The sequence below is a fragment of the Rhinoderma darwinii genome, chromosome 13 (assembly GCF_050947455.1).
Source record: "Rhinoderma darwinii isolate aRhiDar2 chromosome 13, aRhiDar2.hap1, whole genome shotgun sequence".
Lineage (NCBI taxonomy): Eukaryota > Metazoa > Chordata > Amphibia > Anura > Rhinodermatidae > Rhinoderma > Rhinoderma darwinii.
In genome coordinates, this window is record NC_134699.1 from 4,453,006 (window position 1) to 4,472,894 (window position 19,889).

General features: G+C 40.2%; 1 protein-coding gene across 3 annotated transcripts in view; it reads right to left on the minus strand.

The window, feature by feature from the left end:
• AURKA (aurora kinase A) overlaps nucleotides 1–19,889 on the minus strand; it is a 124,230-nt gene that overhangs the window by 81,407 nt on the left and 22,934 nt on the right. For all 3 annotated transcript variants that reach the window (XM_075845646.1, XM_075845645.1, XM_075845644.1), the window contains exon 3: nucleotides 185–311. The gene's annotated coding sequence lies outside the window, so the exon portion shown is untranslated. The remainder of the gene's footprint in view (nucleotides 1–184; nucleotides 312–19,889) is intronic.

Consider the following 19,889-nt stretch of genomic DNA (forward strand, 5'->3'; position numbering starts at 1 on the left):
GCCGCTTATTCTTGATGAAGGTGTAGGATGATTTTAAGGGGATGGGCGATTTCGTTCTCACGATTTATAATGGGCAGTGAAAGGGTTAACAGAACGATCACGCGATATATCGGCAGGACACCAGTGGGTAACAATTGAGGGGTCGTCTGAGTATTTCAGTCATCATGGGCCAAATATGATTTACCTGGAATGACCTCACGAGCCATCTGAGCGAATTTCATAGCTTCTGAGGGCCACGGAATATTCCAGAGCGCCACGCTGGGGCCACGTCCATGATGGGACTTCATTGGCATCTCCTCTGGGTTTGGTTGCTATGGAGACAAATAACATTTATTAATACTCCAGGGCCTCTGAAAATTCATCGGGTCAGGGGTTACTACGGGTTACAGATCCTATATGTTAGTTGCCGTGGGTTACTGACCACCAATGCTACTTGTTCTCTGCTTGGTTGCTATGGTTTCTATTGGCTGCAGACTATATATTACTTTACCCATATGGACCTTGTTGCTATGAGTTACAGATACGGAGTTCCTGGCTCTCTGGTTGCTAATGGTTACAGAACTTAGTTGCCATGGATTGACGGTCATTACTTGGATACACATACTTGATATACTCTGGTTGCTATGGCTTACAGATCATATATAATTCACGGGTTATCTATAATTAGTGCTGCTTGTTTTGTGCTTGGTTGCCATGGGTTACAGATTCCATCTGGTCGCAATGAATGACCAATCCCATCTGGTTGCTATGGGTAACAGATCCTGTTTGGTTTCTCTTGGTTACAGATCCTGTCTAGTTGCTATGTATTACAGATTCCATCTGGTTGCTATGGTTACAGATCCTGTGTGATTGCCTTGGGTTACATATCCCGTCTAGTTGATATGGGTGACAGATCCCTCCTGGTTGCCATGGATTACATATCCTCTCTGTTTGCCATGGGTTACAGGTCTGGTTGCTATGGGTTACAGATCCCTCCTGGTTGCCATAGATTACATATCCTGTCTGGCTGCTATGAGTTACAGGCTGGTTGCTATGGGTTACAGGTCTGGCTGCTATGGGTTACAGGTCTGGATGCTATGGGTTACAGGTCTGGCTGCTATGGGTTACAGGTCTGGATGCTATGGGTTACAGGTCTGGTTTCTATGGGTTACAGGTCTGGCTGCTATGGATTACAGGTCTGGCTGCTATGGGTTACAGGTCTGGCTGCTATGGGTTACAGGTCTGGTTTCTATGGGTTACAGGTCTGGCTGCTATGGATTACAGGTCTGGCTGCTATGGGTTACAGGTCTGGCTGCTATGGGTTACAGGTCTGGTTTCTATGGGTTACAGGTCTGGCTGCTATGGATTACAGGTCTGGCTGCTATGGGTTACAGGTCTGGCTGCTATGGGTTACAGGTCTGGTTTCTATGGGTTACAGGTCTGGCTGCTATAAGTGACAGGTCTGGCTGCTATGGGTTACAGGTCTGGTTTCTATGGGTTACAGGTCTGGTTTCTATGGGTTACAGGTCTGGTTGCTATGGGTTACAGGTCTGGATGCTATGGGTTACAGGTCTGGATGCTATGGGTTACAGATCCCTCCTGGTTGCCATAGATTACATATCCTGTCTGGCTGCTATGAGTTACAGGCTGGTTGCTATGGGTTACAGGTCTGGCTGCTATGGGTTACAGGTCTGGCTGCTATGGGTTACAGGTCTGGCTGCTATGGGTTACAGGTCTGGTTGCTATGGGTTACAGGTCTGGATGCTATGGGTTACAGGTCTGGTTTCTATGGGTTACAGGTCTGGCTGCTATGGGTTACAGGTCTGGCTGCTATGGGTTACAGGTCTGGCTGCTATGGGTTACAGGTCTGGCTGCTATGGGTTACAGGTCTGGTTTCTATGGGTTACAGGTCTGGTTTCTATGGGTTACAGGTCTGGATGCTATGGGTTACAGGTCTGGTTGCTATGGGTTACAGACCCTGTATCCTGGGTATATCCGTACGTGTGCACGTTCTGCCTCCCATTTAGGTTATGTTCACGTCACGTCTTTTGCCTACGTTTAGCGTATACACCGGGATAAGCTCCCGACGTATAAATGTAGGCTGTGATGGATGCTTAGCAGTGGCGTCCGTCACTCAGACTATTATGGGATACGTTATATATATTTTCGTGACGTATACGGTAAATGGATACCTGTGACAGATGCCATACAGATGCCGTACCTCACCCATAGGTTCTCATGTTTAAAAACGGATACTGCGCTGTGTGGGTTTCTTTCAGGACCCTGTTGGGGGGGCGTAGTCTACAACGCTATTCATACCTAGAAAAAAAGGTATACCGACGCCCCGGCCTGACAGAGCACAGGACGACGCTCTTTTGGCCCCGGTCGGCCTCATGTAATCCTATGGACACGTTTAGCATAAACGTCAGAAAAAATCGTAATGTGAACAGGGCCCAATAATGGCGTCAGACGCAGATGCAGCAGGATGCGGCACATTAGTGACTCTCTTCCTCCTCCTCTCATCACTGTGTATTGGGGGCTGCGGCGCTCGGAGCTGGGGGTCCTGTGAGGGTCACGGAGAGATTGCCCCATTCATATGCAGATGGCCACTCTTGTAGATAGAGGAGCTCACATTGTGCGGCCCCACGTGGGGGCTGACGGCAGGTGATGGCGCTGATTACCACCTCACACACAGATCTCCTCACATTCACCGTCCTCTCCATCACCGACAAAGGTATAAAAACCTGTGACAACCACTATGTCCGCCATTACAGCTTCCATGGCCATATAACGTCTGGTACAGAGGAAAACATGCCCTACAGGACCTCCGTAAAGCTGGGTGACAACCCCTGTCTACGCTGTAATGGCGGCCATATTGGTTATCACCCAATTTTCCGAGTATTTTGCAGAACCGGTTCCGGATTATCAGACACTTTTATGAGTTCCCCCAGTCACTAGCTATTTTAAGAAGGTCCTACAGTTGGGACCCTCACAAGTAACTGGGTCCCCCCCCCATTAAATGATCACTTTCCCAGGAGCGGCACTGCAGGGACCCCCCTCTATTATAACATACGAGGAGGTTGTCCGAGCAGACATTCCGTTACATTGTCACAGTCAGGTCTCCTCTTATCCAATCACGTCGCAGCTTTTACGTCTCGTTAGGTTTTAATTTAGAAAATTGCGCACGGATTAGGGCTTTTTACTGCATGACAATGGGATTAAAGGTCCACGTGGGGTTAATTAATGAGGGACAAAGGCTCCATAACGAGGCAGCGTGCGGGGATCGGGAGCCCGGGGTGGTCACCGGCACAAAGTCGCTGATTGTTGCATTTAATCCGGTAAATGAAGAGGAGCCTGGAGGGATGAGTGACCTGCGGAGTCCGAGGGGCTGGGGCCACATGTCTGAGGTGGGGGCTCATAGCACGGGAGCAATTAACCGCTTGTATGTCACGTTACCGCATGACCGTCAGATCAATGGCTGACTTTACTAAGAGCGTTACAAGTGAGAGCCCTGGAGGGGACGTCATTCTGTATATTGGAAAATATGTTAATGTCATTCAGGGTTATTGCAAAGCTGGGTGACCACTTCCCCCTCCTGGGTGCTCCGGGCGTCAGTGGTTGTCACCCACGGATCCGGCAGAGTGCGGTGACTTCTATTATAAATGGACGGCACGATGCAGAAAAGAACTGAGCCTTATTCACGCTTCATCGCGGTCCTATAAAAAGTTTCAACGTTCGATTAGACTTTGTGTTTCAATTCCTCGCCATTTTGAAGATCACTGCTTGCTGTCAGCGAATTGGGGCAATAATTGTTTACAGGCTGAAAACCTGCTGCGACCTAGTCCTGCTCACAGTTGAGGATTTGGTACTGCTCTTATCTAATCTACACAATCCTCTGGGAGCTAAACAGTATTGACTGATGCACTTACCTGAACTGACACATTGTAACAAACTATTAGGACAGCAGAGAGATTTGTGCAGCTGAGGAGTTTAGTTCACAGAGAATTGTCTAGACGATACAATTGTAACAAACCCTCAGCTGTGAGAAGTATTAGGTCTGTACTAACAGCAAGCAGAGATCTTGAAATGGTCAATAATTGCGATTTATTCAAATTAAACTGTAAAACCTGTTAGAAGCCCCTCACGCATTTCGAGCCCTGCAACTCTCTAGCCTAATAGTGCCTCTCCTCTACCCCAGGAGGGTACATTTCATTGGCTATTAGTGTGATAGGGGCATTCTGCAGGGCGCGGCGTCGGATCTGAGGGGCGCTCTGACTGTGGGATTGTCGGGGGTCACACAGGACAGACAGGAAGTTTCAGGGATTCTTCCCAGCTTCGGAGTCCTGGGAGAGATGTCAGCTGCGCGCTCGCTCTGAGGACCGCTCGTCATCCGGTGAACCCCTAACATAAACAACAACTTCATCTATTTCTTGTATATTTCTGGGGTGGAGGGAGGGGGCTTCTTAAAGGAGAATCACGCCTAAAATAATATAGGCAGGCAACGGCTCGTCTTCTGAGTAAAGGATCATGGTACAAAAAAGTAGAGACATAGGAAGGTGCAGCATGAGAGAAGTCCTGGAGATGGGATTTAAGGTGGAAATACACAATGGATGAATGTCGGCCCTTGCCTGTCTATTTCAGCAGGATCGGCTGACCATCTAATGTGGATGGGGGTGTCCCGACTCTACCCCACCGGCAGACGTCGCGGCAAAGAACGGTCGGGCAGTTTGGATTTCAACATTCACAATCTTTGTGCTCTCAAGGGAGATAAACTGCCACCAAAGGTGTCTGACTGGGGATTATCTCCCCCTCCCAATGAGTATATAGGGGGGGGTCGAGAGGAATAGTTGTCGGCAGAACAAGCATTGTCCCCACAGCTATGTAAGGTGTATGTCCTCTTTAAAGAGGCTCTGTCCCCACATTATAAGTGGCCTATCTTGTACATGATGTGATCGGTGCTGTAATGTAGAGAACAGTGGTCCTAGTAATAAAGAGGCTGTCACCACATTATAAGTGTCCTACATTGTACATGATGTGATCGGCGATATAATGTAGAGAACAGTGGTCCTAGTAATAAAGAGGCTCTGTCCCCACATTATAAGTGCCCTATCTTGTACATGATGTGATCGGCGCTGTAATGTAGATAACAGTGGTCCTAGTAATAAAGAGTCTCTGTCACCACATTATAAGTGGCCTCTCTTGTACATGATGTGACCGGTGCTGTAATGTAGAGAACAGTGGTCCTAGTAATAAAGCGTCCCTGTCACCACATTATAAGTGCCCTATCTTGTACATGATGTGATCGGGGCTGGAATGTAGATAACAGTGGTCCTAGTAATAAAGAGTCTCTGTCACCACATTATAAGTGCCCTATCTTGTACATGATGTGATCGGCGCTGTAATGTAGAGAACAGCAGTGTTTTTTATTTAGTAAAACGATCATTTTTGACGGAGTTATGACCTATTTTAGCTTTATGCTAATGAGTTTCTCAATGGACAACTGGGCGTGTTTTACTATATGACCAAGTGGGCGTTGTACAGGAGTGTATGACGCTGACCAATCAGTGACCAATCAGTGTCATACACTTCTCACCATTCATTTACACAGCAGATAGTGATCTTACTAGATCACTATGTACAGCCACATAAAACACACTATAACATTACTGTCCTGACAATGAATATACATTACCTCCAGCCAGGACGGGATGTGTATTCAGAATCCTGACACGTCTGTAGCGTCTCTATGATATTTACAGCAAGGCAAGCGTAATCTCGTTTTAAATGACAGGTTATATCGTAATCTCGCGAGATTACGCTTGCCTTGCTGTAAATATCATAGAGACGCTACAGACGTGTCAGGATTCTGAATACACATCACGTCCTGGCTGGGGGTAATGTATATTCATTGTCAGGACACTGCAGTAATGTTATAGTGTGTTTTATGTGGCTGCACACAGTGATCTAGTAAGATCACTATCTGCTGTGTAAATGAATGGGGAGAAGTGTATGACGCGGATTGGTCACTGATTGGTCAGCGTCATACACTCCTGTACAACGCCCACTTGGTCATATAGTAAAACACGCCCAGTTGTCCATTAAGAAACTCATTAGCATAAAGCTAATATAGGTCATAACTCCATAAAAAATGATCGTTTTTCTAAATAAAAAGCACTGCTGTTCTCTACATTACAGCGCCGATCACATCATGTACAAGATAGGGCACTTATAATGTGGAGACAGAGACGCTTTATTACTAGGACCACTGTTATCTACATTCCAGCGCCGATCACATCATGTACAAGATAGGGCACTTATAATGTGGAGACAGAGACGCTTTATTACTAGGACCACTGTTATCTACATTACAGCGCCGATCACATCATGTACAAGATAGGCCACTTATAATGTGGAGACAGAGACGCTTTATTACTAGGACCACTGTTATCTACATTACAGCGCCGATCACATCATGTACAAGATAGGCCACTTATAATGTGGAGACAGAGACGCTTTATTACTAGGACCACTGTTATCTACATTACAGGGGCGAGCACATCATGTACAAGATAGGCCACTTATAATGTGGTGACAGGGACGCTTTATTACTAGGACCACTGTTATCTACATTACAGCGCCGATCACATCATGTACAAGATAGGGCACTTATAATGGGATGTCAGAGACGCTTTAAGCCCCTATTACACCGGCCAATTTTGGCCGGTGCAGCGAGCGCCAATCAACGAGACATGGTTGATCGGCGCTCATTTGCTCCTGTCACACGGAGCTATGGATAGGGAGGAGCGCTCGTTACTCTGATCGCTCGCCCCCATACGTTATCATCATGTCGGCAGCGCATCTCCTGTTTACACTCCAAGATGAGCCGCCGACAACCGGAATATTTCACGTTTTTAAAACGATACGACCAGCGGATGATTGAGTTGAGTGTTTGCTCGTTCATCTGCTGATCGCTGCCCCGATTACACAGGGGAATTATCGGCAACGAGTGTTCTATGAACTAATCATCTGCCCGATAATCGCCCGGTGTAAACCCCCTTAAGGCTTCGATCACATCCACGCCAGGGCTCCGTTCCGACATTCCTTCTGAGCTTTCCATCGGAACGTTGCCCTGACTGACACAAACTGAAACCACAGGTTTCCGTTTCTATCACCATTGATTTCAGTGGTGACGAATCCGGTGCCAATGGTTTCCGTTTGTCTCCGTTCTACAAGGATTCTGTCATTTTGACGGAATCAATACCGTAGTCGACTGCGCTATTCATTCCGTCAAAACGAAGAAACCCTTGTACAACGGAGACAAACGGAAACCATTGTCACCGGATTCGTCACCACTGAAATCAATGGTGATAGAAACGGGACCCTGGGGCAGATCTGAACGAAGCCTTAATGCTATGTTAGAGGTCTCCATCAGTGGAGGGTCCATGAGCTTGAGAGCCCCCATATTCTCAGAGGAAGCCGCGCTGCATCACTGACCATAGCAAAGGGTTTTTAGTATGGCACTACGGCCCCTTGGTTCTGTAAACGAGTGAGGACCCACGCTCACAGACCTCCACCAGTCTTGTTTTCTAATATGTAAGAAAATGATTAAAAGTGGAGTTCCCCTTTAAATGATATAGGCTAAAACCGTAAGTAACATGATGATGACTTCTCTCGTTTGTATAATCTGTGTAGAAAGTGTCCGGAGACGTCCAGATACCTCTCTGACACTGACAGTCCGTGCGTCCCCAGTACCCGTGCTCCGGACTGTGGGACACCTGGGTGACAACTTCTATGGGAGCTGTAATGGCATCCACCTTGGTTGTCACCTATCACAGGAGGTAACTAAAGAACCTCTTCCCCCAAAAGAACGACCCCGGGACTTCTATTTACTGCGGATTTCCTAATATTAGGAAAGAAGATTATTTAAGAAAGCAAAAGTGGAAAGTTTTATATTGGGTGGAGTTACCCTTTAAGAAGAAGGCGCCCTCAGATGGGCGCGGCGCATGTCAGGCTACACTTACAGTTTATGTATTAGACTAAAACATTTCTCTGACACGTCCAGAAGAATGTGACCCCCGGGCCGCAGAACAAAGGGGATGTTTAGATTGCAGAGGATTCTGGGATGTGACAGCCCCCCCCCCCCTCCTTTTCACCATCACTTTGTGGGTGCAAGCAGAGGTCTTATGCCCTCCAGATTGAGATGGATGCAGAAAAGACATTGTATTCCTGCTCCGTTTACAAGAGAATGGCGCGGAACGTTTCCAACCTCTTGGATCTGTCAAGTTTTTAAGGTGGACTGGAGGAATTCTGAAAAAGAAATATGAACTGCCGCAGCTTTAAAAGATATCTGAATAAATGATTATTAGCAGGGTGACAACTACTACCCGCATCATCCCAGCTCTGAAAACGGTTGTCACTCAACTCTCTTAGAATGCTGAAGGGAAAATAAATCTTCTGCTGCTATAACACTGCTTAACCTATGATTCGTCATTCTGGACTCTAGAAAAGCTGGATGACTAGCCTTGTGGGAGCGGTAAAGGAGGTCATATTTATAGTATCACACATAATAAGCTTAGATACACCAGCTCATAAGACAGTATCACACATGAGAGGCTTAGATATACAGCGGCTCAGCAGACAGTATAACACGATAGGATTAGATACAGCAGGTAAGCAGATAGTATCACACATGATAGGATTAGATACACAGCTCAGCAGACAGTATCACACATGATAGGATTAGATACACGGCTCAGCGGACAGTATCACACATGATAGGATTAGATACACAGCTCAGCAGACAGTATCACACATGATAGGATTAGATACAGCAGCTCAGCAGGCAGTATCACACATGATAGGATTAGATACAGCATCTCTGCAGACAGTATCACACATGATAGGATTAGATACACAGCTCAGCAGACAGTATCACACATGATAGGATTAGATACACAGCTCAGCAGACAGTATCACACATGATAGGATTAGATACACAGCTCAGCAGACAGTATCACACGTGATAGGATTAGATACAGCAGCTCAGCACAGTATCCCACATGATAGGATTAGATACAGCAGCTCAGCACAGTATCACACATGATAGGATTAGATACACAGCTCAGCAGACAGTATCCCACATGATAGGATTAGATACAGCAGCTCAGCAGACAGTATCACACATGATAGGATTAGATATACAGCTCAGCAGGCAGTATCACACATGATGGGATTAGATATACAGCTCAGCAGGCAGTATCACACATGATAGGATTAGATACAGTGGCTCAGCAGACAGTATCACACATGATAGGATTAGATACAGCAGCTCAGCAGACAGTATCACACATGATAGGATTAGATACACAGCTCAGCAGACAGTATCACACATGATAGGATTAGATACAGCAGCTCAGCAGACAGTATCACACATGATAGGATTAGATACAGTGGCTCAGCAGACAGTATCACACATGATAGGTTTAGATACACAGCTCAGCAGGCAGTATCACACATGATAGGATTAGATACAGCAGCTCAGCAGACAGTATCACACATGATAGGATTAGATACAGCAGCTCAGCAGACAGTATCACACGTGATGGGATTAGATACAGCAGCTCAGCAGACAGTATCACACATGATGGGATTAGATACACAGCTCAGCAGGCAGTATCACACATGATAGGATTAGATACAGCAGCTCAGCAGACAGTATCACACATGATAGGATTAGATACACAGCTCAGCAGACCATATCACACATGATAGGATTAGATACACAGCTCAGCAGACAGTATCACACATGATGGGATTAGATACAGCAGCTCAGCAGACAGTATCACACATGATGGGATTAGATACAGCAGCTCAGCACAGTATCACACATGATAGGATTAGATACACAGCTCAGCAGACAGTATCACACATGATAGGATTAGATACAGTGGCTCAGCAGACAGTATCACACATGATAGGATTAGATACACAGCTCAGCAGGCAGTATCACACATGATAGGATTAGATACAGCAGCTCAGCAGACAGTATCACACATGATAGGATTAGATATACAGCTCAGCAGACAGTATCACACATGATAGGATTAGATACACGGCTCAGCAGACAGTATCACACATGATAGGATTAGATACACAGCTCAGCAGACAGTTTCACACATGATATGATTAGATACACAGCTCAGCAGACAGTATCACACATGATAGGATTAGATACACAGCTCAGCAGACAGTATCACACATGATAGGATTAGATACACAGCTCAGCAGACAGTGTATCACACATGATGGGATTATATACAGCAGCTCAGCAGACAGTATCACACATGATGGGATTAGATACACAGCTCAGCAGACAGTATCACACATGATAGGATTAGATACACAGCTCAGCAGACAGTATCACACATGATGGGATTAGATACAGCTCAGGAGATAGTATCACACATGATAGGATTAGATACACAGCTCCGCAGACAGTATCACACATGATGGGATTAGATACACAGCTCAGCAGACAGTATCACACATGATGGGATTAGATACACAGCTCAGCAGACAGTATCACACATGATAGGATTAGATACACAGCTCCGCAGAAAGTATCACACATGATGGGATTAGATACACAGCTCAGCAGACAGTATCACACATGATGGGATTAGATACACAGCTCAGCACAGTATCACACATGATAGGATTAGATACACAGCTCAGCACAGTATCACACATTATCCCTGGAGATTATCATGTTATAATGACACTACATGATGGGGGTAGTAGTAGTGAGGGCAGTGAATATAATGGCGTCGGTGGCACGGTTGCTGTGTAGGTGACAGCTGTGTTGGCTTTGCGGCCTCTATGAAAGGCTCATTGTTCTCCCCGGGACTCACACACCATGTTATCAGCTGACTGACGTGTTCATGTCCCTTTAAACCAGCTGCTTCATCCAGCAAATGCTCAGGATATAAATACGCGCTCTCCGGTTACCGTCCTCGTGTCCGAAAACAACTTTCATTTTATTTTTGCTTTTGGTGACAGAAAGACGTCAACTGCCCAAATAGGAAATTATCCGCCGAGAAAAACTTTCCAGCAAGTCAAATACATTTTCCAACCAAAGCTTTATTACAATATAGACGTATCTTGTAGATGACCTTAAAGGGACACGAACCCTATATTGTGCTATAAGAGGAGCGGCTGATATCAGTCACGCATACGGATGTAAAAGTCTCAGCTCTGGAGATATGTGATATAAAGTAGTGATCATAGGGGATATGAAGGTTTCTACACTCATCCCAATAATATAAAGCCTCCCCGCCGACTGAAACGGCTGATAACAGGGAACAACAGATTGTATTCCCCAACCCACAAATAGAGAGGGGAAAGACTGTAGGGTTACTGTTCCTTTAATTAGGCCATGCTAAATTGTACCCAATAAAAGGAGCGTGCCAAACTCTGAGTGGAGGGGGGGTTAACAAATTGGACAATCATCGGACAAAAGGCTCTAGGATCTGAAATTCTCTGGTGGCCCCAGGACTGTTCCCATTTCTGTGGAATTGTTAACAGATAATGACATTGAACTTCACAGCAGGCTGTAAAATAAGATGTTCTGACATGACTATTATATCTATTGTGCTGACACCTAGAGGACAATATGAAAACTGCAAAATGTTACATTTGGTAACATAAACAATATAAGGACAGCGTCTTCTATGGGCCAGTACTTGTCACTGCAGGTTAGTGAAATTTGAAGATGATTATTTTTGTAATGACCTTTGGGATGGGATTGCTTTCCTTTCCGTGGTGCAGGGGGTCTGGTAATAATTCTTTATTTCTTCTTACGGCGGTTCGTGTTGGATGTTCACGTGTCTGCACATTGTGTCTCTGCTTTCATTTATCTTTCTCTTTGGTCATGGAATGCCTGGTTGGGGTCCTCCAATATTAATAACATAAGTCTATATCTTTGTGTTATTTTCTGATGTTTTTCACAGTGAGCAGTAAAATGTTTCTGCAGTGGTTGTGTAAATGATTATAGAAGCGACTTTACCAGTAAGAGGGAGAGTTTGGGTTGGGATGCGGATGGTGGGGGTTGTAGCAGGGATGGGACTTTATTCCCTTTACTTTCCTTATAGACTAGGGCTATGTGCACACACAAAATAAAAACATCTGAAAATACGGAGCCGTTTTCAGGAAAAAACAGCTCTTGATTTTCAGACGTTTTTTTAATCATACTCGCGTTTTTCACGGCCGTTTTTGGAGCTGTTTTTCTATAGAGTCAATGAAAAACGGCTCCAAAAACGTCCCAAGAAGTAACATGCACTTCTTTTTCACGGGCGTTTTTTTACGTGCCGTTTTTAGAAAACAAGGCATAAAAAAACGCCGTATTTCACATTGAAATAAATAGGCAGATGTTTATACTGCCCTCTATGTACAAGACTATATCTACTATAATACTGCCCCTATATACAGGAATATAACTACTATAATACTGCTCCTATATACAAGAATATAACTACTATAATACTGCTCCTATATACAAGAATATAACTACTATAATACTGCTCCCTATATACAAGAATATAACTACTATAATACTGCCCCTATATACAAGAATATAACTACTATAATACTGCTCCTATATACAAGAATATACCTACTATAATACTGTCCCTATATACAAGAAAATAACTACTATAATACTGCTCCTATATACAAGAATATAACTACTATAATACTACCCCCTATATACAAGAATATAACTACTATAATACTGCCCCTATATACAAGAATATAACTACTATAATACTGCCCCCTATATACAAGAATATAACTACTATAATACTGCTCCTATATACAAGAATATAACTACTATAATACTGCCCCCTATATACAAGAATATAACTACTATAATACTGTCCCCTATATACAAGAATATAACTACTATAATACTGCCCCCTATATACAAGAATATAACTACTATAATACTGCTCCTATATACAAGAATATAACTACTATAATACTGCTCCTATATACAAGAATATAACTACTATAATACTGCCCGTATATACAAGAATATAACTACTATAATACTGCCTCCTATATACAAGAATATAACTACTATAATACTACCTCCTATATACAAGAATATAACTACTATAATACTGCCCCCTATATACAAGAATATAACTACTATAATACTGCCCCCTATATACAAGAATATAACTACTATAATACTGCTCCTATATACAAGAATATAACTACTATAATACTGCTCCTATATACAAGAATATAACTACTATAATACTGCCCCTATATACAAGAATATAACTACTATAATACTGCTCCTATATACAAGAATATAACTACTATAATACTGCCCCCTGTATACAAGAATATAACTACTATAATACTGCCTCCTATATACAAGAATATAACTACTATAATACTGCCCCCTGTATACAAGAATATAACTACTATAATACTGCCACCTATATACAAGAATATAACTACTATAATACTGCCCCCTATATACAAGAATATACCTACTATAATACTGCTCCTATATACAAGAATATAACTACTATAATACTGCCCCTATATACAAGAATATAACTACTATAATACTGCCCCTATATACAAGAATATAACTACTATAATACTGCCCCCTATATACAAGAATATAATTACTATAATACTGCCCCCTATATACAAGAATATAACTACTATAATACTGCTCCCTATATACAAGAATATACCTACTATAATACTGCCCCCTATATACAAGAATATAACTACTATAATACTGCCCCTATATACAAGAATATAACTACTATAATACTGCTCCTATATACAAGAATATAACTACTATAATACTGCTCCTATATACAAGAATATAACTACTATAATACTGCCCCTATATACAAGAATATAACTACTATAATACTGCCCATATATACAAGAATATAACTATTATAATACTGTCCCTATATACAAGAATATAACTACTATAATACTGCCCCCTATATACAAGAATATAACTACTATAACACTGCTCCTATATACAAGAATATAACTACTATAATACTGCCCCCTATATACAAGAATATAACTACTATAATACTGCCCCCTATATACAACAATATAACTACTATAATACTGCCCCTATATACAAGAATATAATTACTATAATACTGCCCCTATATACAAGAATATAACTACTATAATACTGCCCCCTATATACAAGAATATAACTACTATAATTCTGCCTCCTATATACAAGAATATAACTACTATAATTCTGCCTCCTATATACAAGACTATAACTACTATAATACTGCCCCTATATACAAGAATATAACTACTATAATACTGCCCCTATATACAAGAATATAACTACTATAATACTGCCCCTATATACAAGAATATAACTACTATAATACTGCCCCCTATATACAAGAATATAACTAATATAATACTGCCCCCTATATACAAGAATATAACTACTATAATACTGCCCCTATATACAAGAATATAACTACTATAATTCTGCCCCTATATACAAGAATATAACTACTATAATACTGCCCCTATATACAAGAATATAACTACTATAATACTGCCCCCTATATACAAGAATATAACTACTATAATTCTGCCTCCTATATACAAGACTATTACTACTATAATACTGCCCCTATATACAAGAATATAACTACTATAATACTGCCCCTATATACAAGAATATAACTACTATAATTCTGCCCCTATATACAAGAATATAACTACTATAATACTGCCCCTATATACAAGAATATAACTACTATAATACTGCCCCCTATATACAAGAATATAACTACTATAATTCTGCCCCCTATATACAAGAATATAACTACTATAATACTGCCCCTATATACAAGAATATAACTACTATAATACTGCCCCCTATATACAAGAATATAACTATTATAATACTGCTCCTATATACAAGAATATAACTACTATAATACTACCCCTATATACAAGAATATAACTACTATAATACTGCCCCCTATATACAAGAATATAACTACTATAATACTGCCCCCTATATACAAGAATATAACTACTATAATACTGCTCCCTATATACAAGAATATAACTACTATAATACTGCCCCTATATACAAGAATATAACTACTATAATACTGCCCCTATATACAAGAATATAACTACTATAATACTGCATCTATATACAAGAATATAACTACTATAATACTGCCCCCTATATAAAAGAATATAACTACTATAATACTGCCCCTATATACAAGAATATAACTACTATAATGCTGCCACCTATATACAGGAATATAACTACTATAATACTGCCCCCTATATACAAGAATATAACTACTATAATGCTGCCCCTATATACAAGAATATAACTACTATAATACTGCCCCTATATACAAGAATATAACTACTATAATACTGCCCCCTATATACAAGAATATAACTACTATAATACTGCCCCTATATACAAGAATATAACTACTATAATACTGCCCCTATATACAAGAATATAACTACTATAATACTGCCCCTATATACAAGAATATAACTACTATAATACTGGCACCTATATACAGGAATATAACTACTATAATACTGCCCCCTATATACAAGAATATAACTACTATAATACTGCCCCTATATACAAGAATATAACTACTATAATGCTGCCACCTATATACAGGAATATAACTACTATAATACTGCCCCCTATATACAAGAATATAACTACTATAATACTGCCCCTATATACAAGAATATAACTACTATAATACTGCCCCTATATACAAGAATATAACTACTATAATACTGCCCCCTATATACAAGAATATAACTACTATAATACTGCCCCTATATACAAGAATATAACTACTATAATACTGCCCCTATATACAAGAATATAACTACTATAATACTGCCCCTATATACAAGAATATAACTACTATAATACTGCCCCCTATATACAAGAATATAACTACTATAATACTGCCCCCTATATACAAGAATATAACTACTATAATACTGCTCCCTATATACAAGAATATACCTACTATAATACTGCCCCTATATACAAGAATATAACTACTATAATACTGCCCCTATATACAAGAATATAACTACTATAATACTGCTCCTATATACAAGAATATAACTACTATAATACTGCCCCTATATACAAGAATATAACTACTATAATACTGCCCATATATACAAGAATATAACTACTATAATACTGTCCCTATATACAAGAATATAACTACTATAATACTGCCCCCTATATACAAGAATATAACTACTATAATACTGCTCCTATATACAAGAATATAACTACTATAATACTGCCCCCTATATACAAGAATATAACTACTATAATACTGCCCCCTATATACAACAATATAACTACTATAATACTGCCCCTATATACAAGAATATAATTACTATAATACTGCCCCTATATACAAGAATATAACTACTATAATACTGCCCCCTATATACAAGAATATAACTACTATAATTCTGCCTCCTATATACAAGACTATAACTACTATAATACTGCCCCTATATACAAGAATATAACTACTATAATACTGCCCCTATATACAAGAATATAACTACTATAATACTGCATCTATATACAAGAATATAACTACTATAATACTGCCCCCTATATACAAGAATATAACTACTATAATACTGCCCCTATATACAAGAATATAACTACTATAATACTGGCACCTATATACAGGAATATAACTACTATAATACTGCCCCCTATATACAAGAATATAACTACTATAATACTGCCCCTATATACAAGAATATAACTACTATAATACTGCCCCTATATACAAGAATATAACTACTATAATACTGCCCCCTATATACAAGAATATAACTACTATAATACTGCCCCTATATACAAGAATATAACTACTATAATACTGCCCCTATATACAAGAATATAACTACTATAATACTGCCCCTATATACAAGAATATAACTACTATAATACTGCTCCCTAAATACAAGAATATAACTACTATAATACTGCCCCTATATACAAGAATATAACTACTATAAGGCTGGGTTCACTCGTGGCGGAATTTCACTTAAATTCTGCTGCGGACACTCCGCAGCGTTAATCCGCAGAGGAGCCGTTTCTCCATTGCCTTCCACTTCTATTTAGAAGTGTTCGTTTAGACGAGGCGTAAAATTCCGCTGCGGAGCATAGGCTGCGGAGCGGAATTTGGTGTCCGCAGCATGCTCTGTCTGTTGCGGAGCAGTGGCGGACTCATGGCGGAATTTCTCCATTGACTTCAATGGAGATTCTAAATTCCGCAATGAAGTCCGCAGCTGTCATGCACATGTTATGTGTGCTGCGGATGCGTCTTGCTTTTTTGCCATGACATTTCTTCATTCTGGCTGGACCCATGTATTTCTAGGTCTACAGCCAGACTGAGGAAGTCAATGGGGCTCCCGTAATTACGGGAGCGTTGCTAGGAGACGTCAGTAAATAGTCACTGTCCAGGGTGCTGAAAGAGTTAAGCGATCGGCAGTAACTGTTTCTGCACCCTGGACAGTGACTACGATCTCAATATACAGCAACCTGTAAAAAAAATTGAAGTTCATACTTACCGAGAACTCCCTGCTTCTGTCTCAAGTCCGGCCTCCCAGGATGACGTTTCAGTCTAAGTGACGGCTGCAGCCAATCACAGGCCAATAACAGGCTGCAGCGGTCACATGGACTGCCGCGTCATCCAGGGAGGTCGGGCTGGATGCCGAAGGAGGGACGCGTCACCAAGACAACGGCCGGTAAGTATGAATTTCTTTGACTTTCACAAGGGAAAGTGCTGTCCCTTCTCTCTATCCTGCACTGATAGGGAGAAGGGAAGTACTTTTACCGCAGTCCGCAGCAGCTAGTCCGCATCAATTTACTGCACATTTTGTGCAGATCCGCAGCAGAATCTGCAACGCAGATTCTGTGCGGCATTGATGCGGACAGTTGCGGAGGAAATCCGCCACGTGTGGTCATGCCCTAATACTGCCCCCTATATACAAGAATATAACTATTATAATACTGCTCCTATATACAAGAATATAACTACTATAATACTGCCCCCTATATACAAGAATATAACTACTATAATACTGCTCCCTATATACAAGAATATACCTACTATAATACTGCCCCCTATATACAAGAATATAACTACTATAATACTGCCCCTATATACAAGAATATAACTACTATAATACTGCTCCTATATACAAGAATATAACTACTATAATACTGCCCCTATATACAAGAATATAACTACTATAATACTGCCCCCTATATACAAGAATATAACTACTATAATACTGCCCCTATATACAAGAATATAACTACTATAATACTGCCCCTATATACAGGAATATAACTACTATAATACTGCCCCCTATATACAAGAATATAACTACTATAATACTGCCCCTATATACAAGAATATAACTACTATAATACTGCCCCTATATACAAGAATATAACTACTATAATACTGCCCCTATATACAAGAATATAACTACTATAATACTGCCCCTATATACAAGAATATAACTACTATAATACAGCCCCCTATATACAAGAATATAACTACTATAATACTGCTCCCTATCTACAAGAATATAACTACTATAATACTGCCCCTATATACAAGAATATAACTACTATAATACTGCTCCTATATACAAGAATATAACTACTATAATACTGCCCCCTATATACAGGAATATAACTACTATAATACTGCCCCCTATATGCAAGAATATAACTACTATAATACTGCTCCTATATACAAGAATATAACTACTATAATACTGCCCCCTATATACAAGAATATAACTACTATAATACTGCCCCTATATACAAGAATATAACTACTATAATACTGTTCCTATATACAAGAATATAACTACTATAATACTGCCTCCTATATACAAGAATATAACTACTATAATACTGCCACCTATATACAAGAATATAACTACTATAATACTGCCCCTATATACAAGAATATAACGACTATAATACTGTCCCTATATACAAGAATATAACTACTATAATACTGCTCCTATATACAAGAATATAACTACTATAATACTGCACCTATATACAAGAATATAACTACTATAATACTGCCCCCTATATACAAGAATATAACTACTATAATACTGCTCCTATATACAAGAATATAACTACTATAATACTGCCACCTATATACAAGAATATAACTACTATAATACTGCCCCTATATACAAGAATAGAACGACTATAATACTGTCCCTATATACAAGAATATAACTACTATAATACTGCTCCTATATACAAGAATATAACTACTATAATACTGCTCCTATATACAAGAATATAACTACTATAATACTGCCCCTTATATACAAGAATATAACTACTATAATACTGCCCCTATATACAAGAATATAACTACTATAATACTGCTCCTATATACAAGAATATAACTACTATAATACTGCCCCCTATATACAAGTATATAACTACTATAATACTGCTCCTATATACAAGAATATAACTACTATAATACTGCCCCCTATATACAAGAATATAACTACTATAATACTGCCCCTATATACAAGAATATAACTACTATAATACTGCCCCTACATACAAGAATATAATTACTATAATACTGCCCCTATATACAAGAATATAACTACTATAATACTGCTCCTAAATACAAGAATATAACTACTATAATACTGCCCCCTATATACAAGAATATAACTACTATAATACTGCTCCCTATATACAATAATATAACTACTATAAT